The following is a 1,145-nucleotide window of genomic DNA, read 5'->3' on the forward strand; positions in this document are numbered from 1 at the left end:
GAGGAACTGGATATCAGTGCATTGCTGTTCGTGCTTTGTGAAAAACTGAGGATAGCTCATACCTTTCTGAATCAAAATAGCAGTTCAGAAATCAGATTGACTTGTTGAAATTACTCAGATGTAATTTCGTGAAATCTAAAACATAAACGAAAACAACATGAGTCAAAACCAAATTCAAGATGAAAAGAGAATGACTGCCATTAAACTTAAATCTTGGATCAATAAATATCAACTCCTGACTTCATTCTAATCGTGTCTATGATTTGCTTGTTCTTTTAAGATTATCTTGCTCTTCCTCAGATAAATAAAACTTTGAAATGCTAATTAAGAAAACTAAGACTTCAGCCTTGAGATACCTCAGGGGTCACTCAAATTAAAAATGAATGAAACTTTCACCTAAAAATACACCTTGCACCTCCTGGAAGCACTGTCTCAAAATCTAAAGGGAGCATTCCATCGTCGAAGCAAAGGAGGCCACCTTCATGTAGGATAGGTTAGTCAAGAGCAGTCTCTGACATTAATCCAAGGTCATGGGTACTGCCAGTCGGACACCCGAGGCAGTCAGGTTCTCAGAGTCCATATCTCAGCAGTGCGGTGAGCGGGTCACAGTCAGCCCAGTGGGAGACTGAACCCAGTCTGGGAAGTGGGGACAAAACAGCTGGGAAACTGTACAGACATTATTTGGATGTCTGGTCACTCATTGCTCACACTGTCGGTCAAGGTCACTCATAGGGGTTGCCACATCAGTCCTCGTTGTGCTCAGTGTTATTACAACTGAGAACTGTCTGACTCTACGGTCAGACTGTTGCCATTGATGCTTTTCACTGGTGTCATGCAACACTGATGTTTTATATTGTAGGATATGTCAGAGATGCATATGAGCAAATGGAACAAAGGAGCCGGCAAAGTTCCTTGTGAGTTCTGGAACAAGTGAGTCAATGCCTGACTGAATGTCGGGAGACGACGCACTGGATTGAAGCTTGTGCTTTGTGAAAGAGTAATGATAACTAATACCTTTCAGAATCAAAGTAGAGTGGAGTCCGAGGAATGACAACGATGAAGTATCGTCAAATCTAAAAGACAAATGAAAACACCATAAAAGTGAAGGCCAAATTCAACATGAAAAGAGAAAGAGTACATCAAAT

At 41.0% G+C, this 1,145-nt stretch overlaps 1 long non-coding RNA gene across 1 annotated transcript in view; it reads right to left on the bottom strand.

Annotated features, from left to right (window-relative positions):
• Window positions 1–77: 77 nt before the first annotated feature.
• Window positions 78–1,145, bottom strand: part of LOC125482650 — a 4,604-nt gene continuing 3,536 nt past the window's right edge. Inside the window, exons 3-4 of the long non-coding RNA XR_007261712.1 lie at window positions 1,015–1,073; window positions 78–135 (exon numbers count right to left, since the gene is read on the bottom strand). This is a non-coding gene — a long non-coding RNA (uncharacterized LOC125482650). The remainder of the gene's footprint in view (window positions 136–1,014; window positions 1,074–1,145) is intronic.

This window comes from Rhincodon typus, unplaced genomic scaffold, assembly GCF_021869965.1.
Source record: "Rhincodon typus isolate 14 unplaced genomic scaffold, sRhiTyp1.1 hic_rhity00014258, whole genome shotgun sequence".
In the NCBI taxonomy this organism is placed as follows: domain Eukaryota; kingdom Metazoa; phylum Chordata; class Chondrichthyes; order Orectolobiformes; family Rhincodontidae; genus Rhincodon; species Rhincodon typus.